Here is a 20,915-nt window from a genome sequence, read left to right on the forward strand (position 1 = left end):
GACAAATGTGGATTAATTAGTGAAGGTCAGTGCGCCAATCTTCAAATCGTGTTCCACTAACTTGCTTGAGTTTTTTGATGCGATGACACGGATGGTGATGAGTGTAATGTAATTGATGTGGTGTATGAGGATTTATGAAAAAATGATTGGTAAAGTGCTAGATATTAGACACGTTAGCAAAATGAAACCCATGGAATAATCTGGGCAGTGACACCTTGGATTTGTAGTTTTGCTGAATAACAGAAAATAAGATTGTACAATGAATGGTCATTTTTCAGACTGGACAAAGGTATGTAATGGTGCTGCCCAGGGTTCAGGGCACTGGTTAAAATTTGGAGATGACACAAGACTTGGGAACATTGTTAATATAAGGAAAGTAGCACTAAATTTCAAAACAACATGAACTGTTTGGTGCAATGAACAAACAAGTGACAGATGAAATTTAATGCAAGCAAGTATGAGGCAGTATGTTTTGATTGCTTCTCCTTATTTGCATACAATGTAAAATAAAGGCCACAATTTGAAGGGAGTGTAAGAACACAGAGCACTGGGGTATATGTACATAAATTATTGAAGGTGACAGAACAAATAGTTGAAACGGCATTCTGGTTCTTGGGCTAAAAAAAAGAGGTTTAGAGTACAAATGCAAGAGGTTTTGACTGAACTTCTATTAAATGCTGGATCAGCTTCAGTTGCAACATTGTATAATTCTGGGCACCATATTTTAGGAATTACATGATAGCTTAACTTTTCAGGGCAGCATGGTGGCTCAGTGTGTAGGACTGCTGCCTCACAGCACCAGGGACCCAATTTCAATACTAGCCTCGGATGACTGTCCATGTGGAGTTTGCATGTTCTCACTGTGTCAGCATGTGGACGCTGGCTTGAAGGAAGTATTCAAATCATGAGTAATCTTGACAGAGTTGATAGAAAGAAAACTGTTCCCATGAATAGAAATGGTTAAGAATTGGAGAGCACTTTCACCATCTTAAAGTGATTGGTATAACAATGAAGGGAGCTAGGGGATTAGTGGTGGGGGTGTAATCATTTTAATGCAGTATGTAGTTACGTCTGGAATTAACTGCCTCAATGTACAGTTGAAAGTGAAGCTGTAAAGCGTTAAGCACCTCAAGAGAAGCAGGGTTAAGAGGAAGGGCTTCAGAATGGAACCTGTTCAGTTGCTCTTACACACAGCCCAATCCGAATGCAGTCAGTTGAATGGCTGCTTACAGTGCTGCAACTAACTGTATCTGGTGTAATACTGGACCACAGGCCTTGGTATTCCCAGGTGTGAGCCACAATTTACTTTGGCTTTCTTGACCTGACAAAGGGGAAGTAAGCAGAATTCCCACACCTGATCAATTCCTAGGGATCGTCAATGGAAAGGCACATATTGGATAAGAGCAGGATGACACATTTGGATGTAATGACCCTCTCAGTGAAATCTGCTGCTGCTCATCTGCTTAGATACACAGCTCCTGCTGCATGTTAAACCATATCTTATATTGAGTCAGCAGTTTAGTGGAGAGTAGGGAGTTGTGAATATGCGACAAGCAGGAAGGGAATTCATGAATTTTCAAAAATATTGAGAAGAAATGGAAATGAGTGACTAAATTGTTCCAGTTAGTAATCAAGATTTCAAATGATACAGTAACCATCATATTAGCTGGACCTTTATAAAGCTTATTTCAAATACTAACCTCTCTCTACATATTCAATTAATTAGGCAATTAATTGTTAATTAATTGAAATTTAAATAGCTAAATTAGGTCCTAATTGTTTCCTGCCTCCTTTCAGCTGCTCCCCTGTTCCTGTTCTATAAATGGCTACTTTATTGCCTTCATGGTCTCCTTTAGATGAATACACTTGATTAACCTTCTGCCAAACTGTACCATCTGGACCCATGTAGCATTTGTGCTTGCTTTTGCCTTAGGGTAACACATCTTTCCCCAAAATATAACTGACTACACACCCTGGGTACAAGAACCTGGCACTGTTTAGCAATAATTCAATATTTCCCCGTATGTTTATTCATCTAGGGATTTTAAAAAAAAACTTTGTAATCCTGACCTTTTGTGTATCCTGATTTTGAATGCTCCACCATTTATGGTCACAACTTCAACCACCTGGGCCTTCACTCAGAAATTTCTTAGCTAGGCCTCTTCACTTCGATAAATCCGTTTTCTCCTTTAAGATGCTCTTTAAAAATCTACCACTGTCATTGAATGTTTGGCCAGCTGTACTAGGGTCTCCTTCTGAGCCTCAATTTTTTTTCCAATAACGTTCCTGTGAAGTAATTCGGGATGGTTTATGACATCAGAGGTGCTTATATAAATGCATGTTGTCATCAGGTTCTTGACAAAATTAAAAGATTGCTTTTTATTGCATCTTAAGCCATGACCTTATTCATTCTTATCAAAGTAAACTGAATGCAGGACTGACTTCATTGAAAGTTAAGTATAGCTCCCCTCAAGTAGGGACTGGGAATCATTCTGTCAAAACAGAAGGCATTTTCTGACTGATTTAACTAGTGTGGGGGCTGATTAGTGGTTTGGAATGTATCCACAGAAAAGGAGAGACTGTGATTTTTGCTTGTAACTTTGGGCTAGGGATATAGAAGATCGTGCCAAAAACCCAAAGTTGAGTGAAGAAGAATGCTGACTCTTATAGACAAGAACCCTTCTGAAACTTATAGCATAATAATTATGGCATTATCCACATGCACAGAAACCCAAGTATTTCCCACAATATCATTGGATGCAGAGGAACGCCCGTGCTGATGAAAAGGAAATTATTCTCCATGCTTGGTTCAAATGCAAATCAGCCTGGCTTGTCACTAAGCAAATGTGGTCTTTTAATCCATTAATTAGATCTGTGCAACGACAATTCCTCTATGAAACCACTGCCAGATCTTTTAATATTAACATAGAGATCTTATAAGACCTTTTCGTTAATTGTAGCAGAGAACCAAAAGGCACCACCATCCCTTTTCTCACAGAAGTAAACTTTTCAAAGATATTCTAATCATAAAATGTGTTTTTCATGATCAAAGTGATAATTCTTCAAAACCCACAAACCTAGGTTGCTCAATAACAACTTTTTGCAGTATTAGGGTGAGCATGTTTCGGGACAAAAGTAAACAGTTGTGAAGTAATCATGTCACGAAGGAGGAGGCAGTTAGCCACTGTACTCCAGATTAATGAACTACTGTAGGCTGGGGACTCTGCTGGTGCAATGATAAGGGACACTATCTCTGGCCCCAAACATCCTGATTTCAAGCCCCACCTACTCCAGAGAGACCTGAATAGGATGAATAGGAAAATATCAGAATTGTGGAAAGAAAGAGTTAACATTTTAGTAGATAAAGGATGTGTCCTTTGACTTAAAAACATGGTAATGCTGTTTAAATTTGTTCTCAATGTTGCAACACATTTTCCAGACTTTAAAACACAGAAATGAGTATTTGTTGACGAAGAAGGCAGCAATCATTGTGCTGACGAATTGACCCTGAACATTTTGTTCAACTATCAACTTACTAAGCAACAAATCATTGTGCTCCCAAACTCAACTTCCCCAAACACAAGGTTGCAGATGTGACACACAGTAATCACCACCTAATTTGTAATTGGGTATAAACACAAGAGTGCCAGACGTAAACAAGTTGTACACAGGAAATGATTTAAATGCTATATCATGACATGACAGGCCAGAGATGTTGGGAATTAAAGAGGAAGGCAGTCCAGTAAAACTAGTTTTGAAGATTTTTGACAGAATTGATATGGAGAGTCAGTAACCAGAGGAAACAGACTGAAGGGTGACTAGGGAGGGAACCTGAGGTAATTTCAGTACAATTTATTTTATATACAGTGAGATTTCAGTGGGTCAACAGAAGCTTTCAGAAGAGAATTGTGTATGTCTTTTTTTTAAAAAATATTTGCAGGGGTATAAGGATATCTTCAGTATGGGCAATCATTCTAATTCTGTAAATCTAATTTGTTCCTTTATCCCTTAATTTGTTCTGGATGTGAGTTTACTCGTTGAGCTGGAAAGTTAGTTTTCAGATGTTTTGTCACTTTTTTTTATTTGAAAAAATATACTTTATTCATAAGATGTACAAAAAATAAAAGATATTGATACACCTACCCAGTCATGCAAGCTGCTCCAGGTTACCCAGGGGGTACGTACACCAACTAAAGGAAAAAAAAACAAGCAAAGAAGAAGAAAAAAACAAAGCAAAGAAAACACCCCGGCAGTCGTCTCCCCGCACAGTCCCCATTGGCCCCCTGACCAGTTGGGGAAGGCGCGAGCTGGGCCCAGTTACCAGACAGAGCCCTTTTTTCTATTCTGGACGAGGAGTTTCATACCGTGGTCTTTCCCCACCGCGCCTTGGCGGCGGCTGCCCCAAGCTTTAGCGCGTCCCTCAGCACGTAGTCCTGGACCTTGGAGTGCGCCAGTCTGCAACACTCGGTCGGGGTCAGTTCTTTCAGCTGGCAGACCAGCAAGTTGCGGGCAGACCAAAGACCGTCTTTCACCGCATTGATGGTCCTCCAGGCGCAGTTGATGTCGGTCTCAGTGTCCGTCCCGGGAAACAGCCCATAGAGCATGGAGTCCTGCGTCACGGAGCTGCTCGGGATGAACTTCGACAAATACAAATGCATCCCCCTCCAGACCTCCTGCGCATAGGCACACTCCAGAAAGAGGTGATCGACAGTCTCGTCCCCCCTCCGCAGCCGCCTCGAGGGCAGCGTGTGGTGGCGCAGAGATTCCGGGCATGCATAAAGGATCTCACTGGCAGAGCCCCTCTCACTGCCAGCCAAGCAATGTCCTGGTGCTTGTTTGAAAGTTCTGGCGATGAGGCATTCTGCCAAACGACTTTGGCAGTCTGCGTGGGGAATGACACAACGGGATCCACCCTCTCCTTTTCCCGAAGGGTCTCGAGGATACTACGTACTGACCACTGCCTGACGGACTTGTGGTCAAAGGTGTTTCCTTTCAAAAATTTCTCCACGAAGGACAGGTGGTACGGAACAGTCCAAATACTCGGAGCGTTCTGCGGCAACGAGGCCAGGCCCATCCTTCGCAACACCGGGGACAGGTAGAACCTCAGTAAGTCGTGACACTTGGTGTTTGTGTACTGAGGATCTATGCACAGCTTGATGCAGCCGCACACAAAGGTAGCCGTCAGGGTGAGGGTGGCGTTCGGTACGTCCTTTAACCCATTTTCCAGGTCTTTGTACATGCTGTCCCTGCCGACCCGGTCCATCCTCGACCCCCAAATGAAGTGGAAGATGGCCCGGGTGACCGCAGCGGCGCAGGTCCAGGGAATAGGCCAGGCCTGCGCCACATACAACAGTACCGAAAGCCCCTTGCACCTGACAACCAGGTTCTTACCCGCGATGGAGAGGGACCGGAGCGTCCAGCTGCCCAGCTTCTGCTTCAGTTTGGTGATACACTCCTCCCAAGTCTTAGTGCACGCCCCAGCTCCACCGAACCAAACACCCAGCACCTTCAGGTAGTCTGTCCTGACGGTGAAGGGGATGAAGGAGCAGTCGTCCCAGTTCCCGAAGAACATGACCTCGCTCTTACCCCTATTGACTTTGGCACCCGAGGCCAGTTCAAACTGGCCACAGATGTCCAACAGCCTACTCACCGACCGACGATCGGTGCAGAAGACGGTGACATCGTCCATGTACAGGGATGTCTTGACCTGAAGGCCTCCACTGCCTGGGATAGTCACACTCTTCTGGCTCACGTCCTTCCTGATGGATGCGGCGAAGGGCTCCACACAGCACACGAACAAAGCAGGAGAGTGCGCGCAGCCCTGCCTGACTCCAGATATGACGGGAAAACTGTCCGATTCCCACCCGTTGATCGAGACTGCACTAACGATGTTGGCGTAGAGCAGCCGGATCCAATTGCGGAAGCCCTCCCCGAACCCCAATTTGGAGAGGACGTCCCTCATGTAGGCATGAGAGACCCTGTCGAAGGCCTTCTCCTGGTCCAGGCTGACGAGGCAGGTGTCCACCCGCCTGTCCTGCACTTAGGCGATCATATCCCTCATGAGCGCGAGGCTCTCAGCGATCTTCCGGCCCGGCACAGCACAGGTTTGGTCAGGGAGAATCACTGACTCCAGGACAGACCTGACCTGGTTGGCTATGGCCTTGGCCAGGATTTTGTAGTCCACGTTCAATAGTGAAATGGGACGCCAATTCTTAATTTCTTCCCTCTCCGCCTTCCTCTTGTAAATGAGGGTGATGATGCCCTTCCTCATGGACTTGCACATTTCCCCTGCCCGAAGCGCACTATCGTACACCTCCAGCAGGTCCTGGCCGACCAGGTCCCACAGAGCGGAATACAACTCGACCGGTAAGTTGTCGCTTCCGGGAGTCCTATTCCTCTCCAAGAACTTGAGGGCTCTGGTCAGCTCATCCAGGGATATCGGCTGGTCTTGCCACTCCCTCGTGCCGTCGTCTAAGACCTCCGTGATAAACGACAGGAACAACTCGGAGGCCGTGCTGTCCGTGGGCTTCGTGTCACACAGTCCAGCATAGAAGGATCTGCTGATCCTCAAAATGTCGGGCTGAGACGACGTTACCGAGCCGTTGTCCTCCTTCAGCCGGCTAAGCACAGAGATCTCTTTGTGCACCTTCTGAAAGAAGAAACGCGAGCACGTCTCATCCTGCTCCACGGAGCGAACCCTGGACCGAAAGATTATCCTGGAGGCCTCCGCGGTGAAGAGCGAGGCTTGCTGGCCCCTCACCTCACGGAGGTCCTCCGTGACATCGACCACCATCAACCGCAGAAGGAGCAGGTTCTGCACCCTTTTCTGGAGTCGCGACAGCTTTCCCCGCCTCTCTCTTGCCTTCTGAACACCCTTGAGGACAAAGAACCTCTTGATGTTCTCCTTCACCGTCTCCCACCAGTCGCCCGGAGACTCAAAGAGGGGTTTCACGGTTCTCCAACCGGTGTACACCCTCTTAAACACCTTGACGTTCTCTGGGGTCAACAGAGTCGTGTTGAGCTTCCACGTCCCCTTGCCGGCCAGCTGGTCATCCTGTAAGTGACAGTCGGCCAGCAGGAGGCAGTGGTCAAAGAAGAACATCAGCTCGACGCCGGTGGACCTGACCGAGAACGCCCGTGACACAAACAGGAAGTCTATCCTTGAGCGGATAGACCCGTCTGGCCGCGACCAGGTGTACCTCCGCTGCGCTCCGTCTGCAGGGGTGCTGAAGACGTCGAGCAGCTTGGCGTCCTTCACCGTGCCCATCAGGAATCTGGACGTGACGTCCAGTTGACTCCCCCCACCCGCTGTCCACACGCCGGATCTTCCATCTGCATCGATGATGCAGTTGAAGTCTCCGCCTAGGATGACCGGCCTGGACGTAGCCAGCAGGGGTGGAAGGCGCTGCAGGACGGCCAACCGCTCATTCCGTACCGCTGGGGCGTACACGTTGATCAGCCTCAGGGGAGCGTTCCTGTAGGTGATGTCAGCCACTAGGAGACGCCCCCCCTCCACCTCCTGAACTTGAGAAATGGTGAAGTTGCGCCCCCGCAGCAGAATAGCCAGGCCCGAGGAGTGACAGTCGTTACCCCCCGACCAGATCGAAGGCCCACAGGCCCAGGCGCCGGACCATTTCCCGTACCTGCCGAGGTGCGGTATCCCGCACTCCTGCAGAAACAGGAGGTCCGCCTTGATGGTGGTCAGGGAGGCCAACGTGGATACACATCTTGTGGTGGACTTGACACTGCGCACATTAATGCTCGCAATCCGTACCCCCATTGTGGGCAGTGACCGCAGTACCCTCCCCAAGTCCAAGGTCCAGCCCCTCTATCTGTCCCTTTATGCCCATTGCTCGGGCTGACTGCTGGACGCTCTCCGGGCTCAGGAAACCGTCCGTGCTACCTTCCGGGTGGCATCCCCCCGTCGAGGGTACGGAGGCAGGAGAGTCCGGCTCTGGGTCAGGCTGGGGATGCCCTGTTTTCTCCTTCCCGCCTGGAAGTTCCGGGGGGCCCTCCAGGGTCCCAGCGGCACGTGACTGGGTGTCGGAGGGAGCCTCAGGGCGCCTCCCATCACCTGGAAGCATGGTGCTGCTTTCCTTCTCCCCTGAGACCTTTATCTTCTGCTTCGGGCGGGCCGTCTCCGAATCACCCTCGTCAGAGGAGCTCTTATAGCCCCCCTGTAGCTGCCTCTTCCCGCCTGATGGTTGCGATTCCTGGGCCTGCCGATGCACCTTCCTCCTCGCTTTCCGGACCATCGTCCACTCCCCTGGGTCACCTGTCGCCACCTCCATCAACTCTGGGTTGTCGGGGTGGAGCGGAGCCTGCAGGGGCGCTTTGCTGGCCACAGGCACATCCTGCGGGGCTGGGCCCTCCTGCACGACCTGGCCCTCCTGCACATTAGTGGGGTCCTTGCAGGGCCCTGGTGCCTTCCTCTCCTCCGGGGGGGCTGGCCCCGCATTGCCCCTGCCGGCGACCTGGGCGTAGGTGGTCCCCCGCTGCGGGCATGCCCTATAGAGGTGGCCCGCTTCCCCGCAAAAGTTGCAGCTTTTCTCTTGTGGGCAATCCTTTGCAAGGTGTCTATCCTCCCTGCAGTTCCTGCAGAATGGTGGCTTTGCAGTCGGCCGCTACGTGACCTTACCTACCACAGGCATGGCAGACTTGAGGTTGCCCTGCATAGGTCAGGTAGCCCTTGCTCCCGCCGATCGCGAAGCTGGACAGTGGGTGTACGACATTCCCGTCCGCGCCCATGCTCAGCGTCACCTTGACCTGCCTCTTACTGGTCCAGATGCCAAAGGGGTCCATGATGTCAGTTAGGTCCCCCTCCACCTTCACGTACCTTCCAAGGAAGGTCAGGACATCAACTGCTGGCACATGCGGCTTGTACATGTGTACAGTCACCATACGGCTCCTCTGTGCTGGCATCACAAACAGTGGGACAGCGGTCAATACAGAGAGCGGGCCGTCACCTCCTTTCTCCTTGAAAACCTCCGGGAAGCGCTCGCAAAGCTTGGCACTCCTGAAGGTCACATCGTAAAAACCTCCTCCGGGGAAATCCTGCAGGCAGTAAATGTCCGCAGCAGCGAACCCGCAACAGTCCAACAGGACCCTCTTCACGAAGAAGGTGTGGTCCACAGGTGCACCTTCATCCACCTTCTTCACGGAAACGCGGATGGTGTTCCGGACCCCCTGACCTGGGGCACGAGCATTCGCCGCAGCCATCGTTGCAGGTTGGCTGCTCCCCTGAACCAGCGTTCGGCCAAAGCCAGCATTAAGATCCACCGGTTGCAAGGGTGCACAGCCAACCCGATGTCTTCCTTCCACCTCCAACACAGTGCTCTCCTCCTCTCGGTCCACAAGAGAGTGGGTCTTTATTTTGTTCCAGATGTAAGCTGGTTCACTGAGCTGGAACGTTTGTTCCCAGATAATCAGTCACCATTCTAGGTAACATCAACAGTGAGCCTCCGACGAAGCGCTGGTGTTATGTCCTGCTTTCTATTTATCTGGTTAGGTTTCCTTGGGTTGGTGATGTCATTTCCTGCGTTGGTGATATCATTTCCCATTCTTTTTCTCAGGGGATGGTAGATTGGCTCCAAATCAATGTGTTTGTTGATGGAGTTCCGGTTGGACTGCCATGCTTCTAGGAATTCTCATGCGTGTCTCTGTTTGGCTTGTCCTAGGATGGATGTGTTGTCCCAATCAAAGTGGTGTCCTTCCTCATCTGTGTTTAAGGATACGAGTGATAGTGGGTCATGTCGTTTTGTGGCAAGTAGAACACCTAGTAGAAGACTCCCACCACTCCATTCACTCCACCCAAGAATTCCTGAACACCAAGATAGAAGAGGATGAAATAATGGTCTCCTTTGACGTAACAGCCCTGTTCACATCCATCAACATCAACCTGGCCAAAGAAACACTGACTACACTATTAGAAGAACCAAAGACACTTTCACCAGACACCACCAACCTCATCAGCAAGGACAACATCATCAAGCTAGTGGACCTATGCCTCACCACCCACTTCACTTTCAATAACAAAACCTACCGACAAACCAACAGTACACCCATGGGATCTCCGATATCAGGGTTCTTAGCAGAGGCAGTAATGCAGAGACTCGAACAAACAGCTCTGCCGATCATCCAACCCAAACTTTGGGTCCGCTACGTGGATGACACCTTTGTCATCACTAAACAAAACAAATTAGAGGAAACCTTCAAGACCATCAATAACACCCTTACAGGCATAACATTCACAAAAGAGGAGGAAAACAAGAACAAACTGCCATTCCTAGATGTCACAGTAGAGTGAACAGACAATGGGGAACTTCACACCAGCGTCTACAGGAAAACAACACATACGGACCAAATACTGAACTACAGGAGCAACCATCCCAACACCCACAAACGAAGCTGCATTAGAACATTATTCCAACGAGCCACCACACACTGCAGCACAGAGGAACTACGAAGAGCAGAAGAAAATCACCTATACAGTGTATTCAAAAAGAATGGGTACCCTATGAACACGTCCGCCGAATCCTCAGCAATAAACCCAAACAAACAGACAAAACGGGCCCAGAAACCATAACCACGCTCCCCTACATCAAAGGCATTTCCGAAATGACTGCCAGACTACTCGGACCTCTTGGCATCAGGGTAGCCCACAAACCCACCAACACACTAAAACAGCAGCTAATGAACTTAAAAGACCCCATACAGACAACAAACAAAACAAACATCATCTGCAAAGTACCTTGCAAGAACTGTGACAAACACTACATTGGACAAACTGGCAGAAAGCTAGCCAACAGGATACATGAACATCAACTAGCCACAAAACGACATGACCCACTATCACTAGTATCCTTACATACAGATAAGGAAGGACACCACTTTGATTGGGACAACACATCCATCCTGGGACAAGCCAAACAGAGACACGCACGAGAATTCCTAGAAGCATGGCATTCCAACCGGAACTCCATCAACAAACACATTGAGTTGGAGCCAATCTGCCATCCCCTGAGAAAAAGAACAGGAAATAACATCACCAACGCAGGAAATGACATCAGCAAGCCAAGGAAACCTAACCAGATAAATAGAAAGCAGGACATAACACCAGCGTTTCGTCGGAGGCTCACTGATGATGTTACCTAGAATGGTGATGAAACGTCTGGGAACAAACCTTCCAGCTCAGTGAACCAGCTTACATCCGGAACAAAATAAAGACCCACTCTCTTGTGGACCGAGAGGAGGAGAGTGCTGTGTTGGAGGTGGAAGGAAGACATCGGGTTGGCTGTGCACCCTTGCAACCGGTCGATCTTAATGCTGGCTTCGGCCTAACGCTGGTTCAGGGCAGCAGCCAACCTGCAACGATGGCTGCGGCAAGTGCTCGTGCCCCAGGTCAGGGGGTCCGGAACACCATCCGTGTTTCCGTAAAGAAGGTGGATGAAGGTGCACCTGTGGATCGCACCTTCTTCGTGAAGAGGGTCCTGTTGGACTGTTGTGGGTTCGCTGCTGCGGACATTTACTGCCTGCAGGATTTCCCCAGAGGAGGTTTTTATGATGTGACCTTCAGGAGTGCCAAGCTTTGCGAGCGCTTCCTGGAGGTTTTCAAGGAGAAAGGAGGTGACGGCCCCCTCTCTGTATTGACCGCTGTCCCACTGTTTGTGATGCCAGCACAGAGGAGCCGTATGGTGACTGTACACATGTACAAGCCGCATGTGCCAGCAGTTGATGTCCTGACCTTCCTTGGAAGGTACGTGAAGGTGGAAGGGGAACTAACTGACATCATGGACCCCTTTGGCATCTGGACCAGTAAGAGGCAGGTCAAGGTGATGCTGAGGATGGGCGCAGACGGGAATGTCGTACACCCACCGTCCAGCTTCGCGATCGGCGGGAGCAAGGGCTACCTGACCTATGCAGGGCAACCTCAAGTCTGCCATGCCTGTGGTAGGTCAGGTCACGTGGCGGCCGACTGCAAAGCCACCATCTGCAGGAACTGCAGGGAGGAGGGACACCTTGCAAAGGATTGCCCACGAGAGTGAAGCTGCAACCTTTGCGGGCATGTCCGCAGCAGGGGACCACCTACGCCCAGGTCGCCGGCAGGGGCAATGCGGGGCCAGCCCCCCCGGAGGAGAGGAAGGCACCAGGGCCCTGCAAGGACCCCACTGATGTGCAGGAGGGCCAGGTTGTGCAGGAGGGCCCAGCCCCGCAGGATGAGCCCGAGGCCAGCAAAGCGCCCCTGCAGGCTCCGATCCCCCCGACAACCCGGAGCCAATGGAGGCGGCGACAGGCGACCCAGGGGAGTGGACGACGGTCCGGAAAGCGCGGAGGAAGGTGCGTCGACAGGCCCAGGAACCGCAACCATCAGGCGGGAAGAGGCAGCTACAGTGGGGCTATAAGAGCTCCTCTGATGAGGGGAATTCGGAGAGGGCCTGCCCGAAGCAGAAGTTAAAGATCTCGAGGGGGAAGGAAAGCAGCACCACGCTTCCAGGTGACGGGGGGCGTCCTGAGGCTCACTCCGACACCCAGTCAAGTGCCGCTGGGTCCCTGGAGGGCCCCCCGGAACTTCGAGGCGGGAAGGAGGAAACAGCGCGTCCCCAGGCTGACCCAGAGCCAGACCCTCCTGCCTCCGCACCCCTGACGGGGGGATGCCACCCGGAAGGCAGCACGGACATTTCCTGAGCCCGGAGAGCGTCCAGCAGTTAGCCCGGGCAATGGGCATGAAGGGACAGATGGAGGGGGTGGACCTTGGACTTGGGGAGGGTACTGCGGTCACTGCCCACAATGGGGGTACGAGTTGCGAGCATTAATGTGTGCAGTGTCAAGTCCACCGCAAGATGTGTATCCACGTTGGCCTACCTGACCACCGTCAAGGCGGACCTCCTGTTTCTGCAGGAGTGTGGGATACCGCACCTCGGCAGGTACGGGAAATGGTCCGGCGCCTGGACCTGTGGGCCTTCGATCTAGTCGGGGGGTAACGACTGTCGCTCCTCAGGCTTGGCTATTCTGCTGCGGGGGCGTGCCTTCACCATCTCTCAAGTTCAGGAGGTGGAGGGGGGGCGCCTCCTAGTGGCTGATATCACCTACAGGAACGCTCCCCTGAGGCTGATCAACGTGTACGCCCCAGCGGAATGAGCGGTTGGCTTCCTGCAGCGGCTTCCACCCCTGCTGGCTACGTCCAGGCCGGTCATCCTAGGCGGAGACTTCAACTGCATCATCGATGCAGATGGAAGATCCGGCGTGGGGACAGCGGGTGGGGGGGAGTCAACTGGACGTCACATCCAGATTCCTGATGGGCACGGTGAAGGACGCCAAGCTGCTCGACGTCTTCAGCACCCCCGCAGACGGAGCGCAGCGGAGGTACACCTGGTCGCGGCCAGACGGGTCTATCCGCTCAAGGATAGACTTCCTGTTTGTGTCATGGGCGTTCTTGGTCAGGTCCACCGGCGTCGAGCCGATGTTCTTCTTTGACTACAGCCTCCTGCTGGCCGACTGTCACTTACAGGATGGCCAGCTGGCCGGCAAGGGGATGTGGAAGCTCAACACGACTCTGTTGACCCCAGAGAACGTCGAGGAGCTTAAGAGGGAGAACGCCGGTTGGAGAACCGTGAAACCCCTCTTTGAGTCTCCGGGCGACTGGTGGGAGACGGTGAAGGAGAACATCAAGAGGTTCTTTGTCCTCAAGGGTGTTCAGAAGGCAAGAGAGAGGCGGGGAAAGCTGTCGCGACTCCAGAAAAGGGTGCAGAACCTGCTCCTTCTGCGGTTGATGGGGGTCGATATCAGGGAGGACCTCCGTGAGGTGAGGAGCCAGCAAGCCTCGCTCTTCACCGCGGAGGCCTCCAGGATAATCTTCCGGTCCAGGGTTCGCTCCGTGGAGCAGGACGAGACGTGCTCGCGTTTCTTCTTTCAGAAGGTGCACAAAGAGAGCTCTGTGCTTAGCCGGCTGAAGGAGGACGACGGCTCGGTGATGTCGTCTCGGCCCGACATTTTGAGGATCAGCAGATCCTTCTATGCTGGACTGTACAACATGAAGTGCACGACAGCACGGCCTCCGAGTCGTTCCTGTCGTCTATCACGGAGGTCTTAGACGACGGCATGAGGGAGTGGCAGGACCGGCCGATATCCCTGGATGAGCTGACCAGAGCCCTCAAGTTCTTGGAGAGGAATAGGACTCCCGGAAGCGACAGCTTACCGGTCGAGCTGTATTCCGCTCTGTGGGACCAGGTCGGCCAGGACCTGCTGGAGGTGTACGATAGTGCGCTTCGGGCAGGGGAAATGTGCAAGTCCATGAGGAAGGGCATCATCACCCTCATTTACAAGAGGAAGGCGGAGAGGGAAGAAATTAAGAATTGGCGTCCCTTTTCACTATGAAACGTGGACTACAAAATCCTGGCCAAGGTCATAGCCAACCAGGTCAGGTCTGTCCTGGAGTCAGTGATTCACCTGTGCTGTGCCGGGCAGGAAGATCACTGAGAGCCTCGCGCTCATCAGGGATACGATTGCCTACGTACAGGACAGGCGGGTGGACACCTGCCTCGTCAGCCTGGACCAGGAGAAGGCCTTCGACAGGGTCTCTCATGCTTACATGAGGGACGTCCTCTCCAAATTGGGGTTCGGGGAGGGCATCCGCAATTGGATCCGGCTGCTCTACACCAACATAGTTAGCGCAGTCTCGATCAATGGGTGGGAATCAGACAGTTTTTCTGTTAGATCTGGAGTCAGGCAGGGCTGCCCGCTCTCTCCTGCCTTGTTCGTGTGCTGTGTGGAGCCCTTCGCCGCATCCATCAGGAAGGACGTGAGCCTGAAGGGCGTGACTATCCCAGGCAGTGGAGGCTTTCAGGTCAAGATCTCCCTGTACATGGACGATGTCGCCGTCTTCTGCACCGATCGTTGGTCGGTGAGTAGGCTGTTGGACATCTGTGGCCAGTTTGAACTGGCCTCGGGTGCCAAAGTCAATAGGGGTAAGAGCGAGGTCATGTTCTTCGGGAACTGGGGCGACCGCTCCTTCGTCCCCTTCACTGTCAGGACAGACTACCTGAAGGTGCTGGGTGTTTGGTTCGGTGGAGCTGGGGCGTGCACTAAGACTTGGGAGGAGCGTATCACCAAATTGAAGCAGAAGCTGGGCAGCTGGACGCTCCGGTCCCTCTCCATCGCAGGTAAGAACCTGGTTGTCAGGTGCGAGGGGCTTTCGGTACTGTTGTATGTGGCGCAGCCCTGGCCTATTCCCTGGACCTGCGCCACTGCAGTCACCCGGGCCATCTTCCACTTCATTTGGGGGTCGAGGATGGGCCGGGTCGGCAGAGACACCATGTACAAAGACCTGGGAAATGGGGGAAAGAGCGTACCGAATGCCACCCTCGCCCTGACGGCTACCTTTGTGTGCGGCTGCATCAAGCTGTGCATAGATCCTCAGTACGCAAACACCAAGTGTCACTACTTACTGATGTTCTACCTGTCCCCGGTGTTGCGAAGGATGGGCCTGGCCTCGTTGCCGCCGAACGCTCCGAGTAGTTGGACCGTTCCGTACCACCTGTCCTTCGTGGAGAAATTTTTGAAAGGAAACACCTTTGACCACAAGGCCGTCAGGCAGTGGTCAGCACGTAGTATCCTCGGGACCCTTCGGGAAAAGGAGAGGGTGGATCCCGTTGTGTCATTCCCCACGCAGACTGCCAAAGTCATTTGGCAGAATGCCTCATCGCCAGAACTTTCAAACAAGCACAAGGACATTGCTTGGCTGGCAGTGAGAGGGGCTCTGCCAGTGAGATCCTTTATGCATGCCCGGAATCTCTGCACCACCGCACGCTGCCCTCGAGGTGGCTGCGGGGGGGATGAGACTGTCGATCACCTCCTTCTGGGGTGTGCCTATGTGCAGGAGGTCTGGAGGGGGATGCAGTGGTATTTGTCGAGGTTCGTCCCGAGCAGCTCCGTGACGCGGGACTCTGTGCTCTACGGGCTGTTTCCGGGGACGCACACTGAGACCAACATCAACTGCGCCTGGGGGGCCATCAATGCGGTGAAAGACGCTCTTTGGTCTGCCCGCAACTTGCTGGTCTGCCAGCTGAAAGACCTGACCCCGACCGAGTGTTGCAGACTGGCGCTCTCCAAGGTCCAGGACTACGTGCTGAGGGACGCGCTAAAGCTTGGGGCAGCCAAGGCGCAGTAGGGAAAGACCACGGTATGAAACCCCTCGTCCAGAATAGAAAAAAGGGCTCTATCTGGTAACTGGGCCCAGCTGGCGCCTTCCCCAACTGGTCAGGGGGCCAACGGGGACTGTGCGGGGTGACGACTGCCGGGGTGTTTTCTTTGCTTTGTTTTTTTTCTTCTTTGCTTTTTTTTCCTTTAGTTGGTGTATGTACCCCCTGGGTAACCCGGAGCGGCTTGCATGACTGGGTAGGTGTGTAAATATCTTTTATTTTTTGTACATCTCACGAATAAAGTATATTTTTAAAAATAAAAAAAAGGTGACGAAACGTCTGAAAACTGACCTTCCAGCTCAGCGTGCAAACTCACATCCAGAACCTTAACCTGAGCTACAAATCTTCTCAAAACTTGCTAGCCCTTAATTTGTGTTTATGCACAACTTCCTGTAAGCAGTAAATATTGGATGCTTTCTTTGTGCACTGATGGTAAAAGTGGCCTGTCAGATTTAACACCAGCTCTTGAGGGGATAACCCTTGCCATTTTTATGAGGGTTTCTGAGAACTACTAGATCACTTCAGTTGAAACTGAAACATTGCTTAGGTTAATGCATAGATTAAAGAAGGCCAATATAGTTCATGGATTTGACATCAGCTAGCAGTTTAAATTGCAAAGACATCAAAATCCTTTTATCGTTTTGCCAAATTGGATCTCATTGCCTAGATTTACTGACACTCCATTTATACATCTGTTACTGTGAAAAACGGATGTTAGTGGAGATTATGTATGTATGTAGCCTGTGACTATCACAATCATGTTAAAAAATAGGCTTATCAATTTTCAACTTCCATCATCTGATTTTAGTACCTGAGAACATAATGGAATAAAGTAGTTTTCAAAAGGAAGAAGGATGGACTTTAGAATGGCTATAGTGATCACCTGACCACAGACTGAGACAAGACCTGGAAACCAATGTGGTATAAACAGAATAAAATGATCAATTGAGTCAGGTGTCAAGAATTTCATGTCTCTATAAGACCGTAAGAAAAAGAAGCAGAATTAGACTATTTGGTCTATCGAGTCTAGTCCACCATTCAATCATGACTGATATGTTTCTTAACCACATTCTCCTGCCTTCTCTCCATAACCCTTGATCCTCTTACTAATGAAGAAATATCTCTGCCTCAAATACACTCAATGATTTTGCCTCCACAGCTTTCTGCAGCAATGAATTCTACAGAATGACCATCCTCTGGCTGAAGAAATTCCTCCTCATCCAGAGGTCAGTAAATCTATTTCTACTGTTTAGCGCATATGTTGGACATGAAAGAGTTGCTTGCAACTATCCAGCTTGGCAAGGTAATGAAACTGGACCCAGGAATAGGCAAATTTACTATATTTCAGCAGCTGCTTGGCAGACCAGCAGAAATAAAGGAAATAGACTGGTAATTGCAAGGACTAGAAAACTCTTTCTCCTTGTTTCTTCTTGCCACCTGAAAGAAAGCACTGGTGATAAAACAAATCAGAGAAACAGGGAAATCAGGAAATCAGAAAAACAAATCGGCCTGACAAACGGTCAGTGGACTCAAAATGTTAACTCTGTCTCTTTTTATAGATGCTATGTTTCTCCAGCACTTCCTGTTTATCGCAAAGAACCATCTATTCACTGCGACCTCAAGGATTCTACAAATCTTACTTATGCTCAGGGTACAAGACATCAACTAAACATCCATGGTCTCAGCTTCAACTGTAACAATTCAAGCCTGTTAAAAACTTGTTAACTTGCGTATTCTTTGTCTTCCTATTATACTGCGCAGCCTCCCCTTCTTAAACTACACATCCATGTTGGTATCGGTATTGGATTTTATTATTTCTTTCAGGATTTGAAGTTAATAAAAGGCGTCTTCTCTGTATTCAAGAAAACTATTTATTGGTTCCTTAATTTGACTTGTATTGCATTTTAATTGAAGTGCAATATTGCTGCAAGCTAGCAAGATTTCGACATCTTTGTTGCAATCAATTAGGATATTAAAATTCACCCCTCCTCACCCTGTTGCCATATAATGGATAATAAAATTGTTAGCTGTTGAAAATGACAATTAGAATACAGTTTTTCAAAAGCAATTATGAAAGAATGATACTTTTTACCTCAAATGTTTCATGCCAATCAACTTTGGTTCATTACAGTAATCTCTTGATGTAGACGTATCTCACTAGCTATTGTTTTAGTCAAATCATGCTCTGATGATTTGGGAAACCAGATTATTGAAGCATCCCTCGCTTGTGGATTTTATATCTGGTTCCCTGAAGTAATTGAACTCCATTGTTTATGCATTCATTTCAAGCAGATTCTCTCCCTTCAGTCCAACTAGTCCATGCCAACCACGTTTCCCAAAGTATACTAATCCCACTGATATGCATTTGGCCCAGATCCCTCTAAACCTTTCCCCGTCGTGTACCAGTCCAAACAGCTTTTAAATGTTATAACGGTACCTGCATCTACCACTTCCGCTGGCAGTTCATTCCACATGTAACCCAACCTCTCTATGGAAAAAAATTGCCTGTCAGGTTTCTTCTGTCGTGCTAAAAATATGCCTCTAGCTTTGAACTCCCCCATCCTAGAGAGGTGACCATTGCTACTCGTCATATCTATGCCCCTCATGATTTTATAAAGCTCTATTAGTTCACCCCTCAACCTCTTAAGCCCCAGTGAAAAATGTCCCAGCCTATCTTTATAATTCAAACCCTCCATACCGGGGAACATCTTGCTAAATCTTTTCTGAACCCTCTCCAATTTAACAATGTCCTTCCTGTGGCCTCACCGACATCCTATACAATCCCAACAAGACATCAGTACTCCTATACCCAAGTCTGAGTAATGAAGGCAAGCATGCTAAATTCCTTCTTAACCAGCTTGTCTACTTGTGATGCAACTTTCAAAGAGCTATTTACCTGAACCCCTAGGTATCGCCATATGACAACATGACCCAGGGCCCAACTATTAACTGTTTAAGTCCTGCCCTTGTTTTACCCACATACAATACCTCACGTTTATCCAAATTAAACTCCATCAGTCACTCCTTAGCCCATTTGCTGGATTGATCAATATCCCTTTGTAATCTTAGATAATCTTCCTCACTATTGACTATACTAACAATTTTGATGTCAACCACAAACTGACTAACTATTTCTCCTAAATTCTCATCCAAATTGTTTACGTTAATGTCAAACAAAAGTGGACCCAGCAATGACCCCTGCAAAACACGACTGGTCACAAGCCTCCAGTCTAAAAAGCAAACCTCCACCACCACCCTCTCTCTCCTACCATCAAGCCAATTTGTATCTAATTAGCAGGGTCTCCCAGAATCCCATGTGATCTAACTTCACTAATTAGTCTGCCATGCAGAACCTTGTCAAAGACGTGACTCTCAGTTGCATTCATTGACAAATTGAAAATTGGCACCAGCACTAACCAAAGTCAGGTTTCCATTTTTTACCATTAAGATTGTATAGAATTATAGAATATGATTATCAGAATACTCGCAAAAGTGCTGGAACATTGAATAATCCCATGTATAATACAGGATTTTGTACATTCATTGCAAATCAATGATGCTAACTCTTAAGAGCTTGAAGATTCAGTGAAAATCCATATAATATCTCGATGGCTGTGGTATAATTAGTAGATAACTTTACTCTAATGTCTACTTAATGCTTCATGGTCTTTCCTCCATGTTGCAATATCCTGGTGTCCACTGATAAATAAAGCACGTGGTTGGGCTTTATTTTTATTTGAGCATTGACTATGTATTTGGTAATTTTCAAATATTAACATGACAATGCAAAATCATGGATTCACGCATATCAAGTTCTATTAATGAGGCAATATGCAAATTACTTTATCCCAGTCATTGGCACTAATGTATAAGATGCCCATCAGTATATACAACTTCATGCCAGAACTCAATAACCCAAATTATTTTGAGGCTTCATTAATTATTCTAAATCAGGACTATGGGGATAGATTTTTATCCTACAAATACTCGGTTATGTTTCTTGTTACAATAGTTAGAATCTTCCTTGTTCACATAGAATTCAGATGGGCTCTACAAATGGCAGCGATCGTTAAATTAAACCAGCATTCAGAGCAAGTAACTGCCTACAATGCTGCAATTTCTTGATTCACAGGTCAAATCACTGGAATCAAGAACCAGTAAAGATCATTTTGATTATATTGCCTACCTTTCATGCTTTGCATCTGTAATCTTAATCCCAAAATTCCTATCTTTGCCTCAGTCACCCTTAGCCTCAGGCAAATTGCTGCAGAGCTGCCAAGTTCAACGATTCTTGCAAACAGTCATTACTTTAAGCACTTATTCCAGAAGCACTTATTTCATGCATGACTGTCTGAGACAGCCAAAATCTGTTACAGACCTGCCTTCATCAAGTATTGCACATCCCTGTTTATGCTTGTTGGCAATGACACTTCTACCATTGCAACAAAAGCAAGAACCAAAAGCAACAAATGGAAAAGAACAAACAAAAGTAGTACAAAAGTATTGGCATAACATTAGATCCCACAAATGAAAATACAATTCTGACCCAATAATCTGGTTTAATAATGTTCATTCAGAATATTTTGGAAGACCATTTGAATCATTTTATTGTTTTTCTTCAAATTAGACTCACAGGACCATTTATATCCACCCACGAGAGCAAACACAGGCTTGGTATAAAGTTTCAAGTGAAATAGGCATCTACAACAGTGCAACACT

At 49.0% G+C, this 20,915-nt stretch overlaps 1 long non-coding RNA gene across 1 annotated transcript; it reads left to right on the forward strand.

Moving 5' to 3' along the window:
• The first annotated feature begins 3,734 nt into the window (after positions 1-3,734).
• LOC132206713 (uncharacterized) lies at positions 3,735-18,161 on the forward strand. The gene is made up of 3 exons (XR_009443105.1): positions 3,735-3,836; positions 17,356-17,422; positions 17,756-18,161. It is a non-coding gene; the product is annotated as an uncharacterized LOC132206713 (long non-coding RNA).
• The last annotated feature ends 2,754 nt before the right edge of the window (positions 18,162-20,915 follow it).

The sequence above is a fragment of the Stegostoma tigrinum genome, chromosome 2 (genome assembly GCF_030684315.1).
Source record: "Stegostoma tigrinum isolate sSteTig4 chromosome 2, sSteTig4.hap1, whole genome shotgun sequence".
Lineage (NCBI taxonomy): Eukaryota > Metazoa > Chordata > Chondrichthyes > Orectolobiformes > Stegostomatidae > Stegostoma > Stegostoma tigrinum.